The sequence below is a fragment of the Penaeus monodon genome, chromosome 23 (genome assembly GCF_015228065.2).
Source record: "Penaeus monodon isolate SGIC_2016 chromosome 23, NSTDA_Pmon_1, whole genome shotgun sequence".
Taxonomy (NCBI): Eukaryota; Metazoa; Arthropoda; class Malacostraca; order Decapoda; family Penaeidae; genus Penaeus; species Penaeus monodon.
This window is the reverse complement of record NC_051408.1, coordinates 27,926,107-27,926,334: the sequence shown is the minus strand read 5'-3', so window position 1 is coordinate 27,926,334 and position 228 is coordinate 27,926,107.

Sequence of the window (228 nt, the reverse complement as noted above, 5' to 3'; positions counted from 1 at the left end):
AACACAGAAATGGCCTGGAACTCGTAGAGCCGAGCGCCCCCCCCCTTGCCCCTTACTAGGGTGAATCAGACGTTGGAATCTATCGCATTTTTCCCTCGCATTCGCATCCATCGCCCTCTCATTTCTTCATTTATTTTCCCTCTGCAGCACGCCATTCTTTTTTCTTTTTACAACATGCGTATCGTGGTTGTTGATTAAGAACAAAAGATATCCATATATGTATGTATG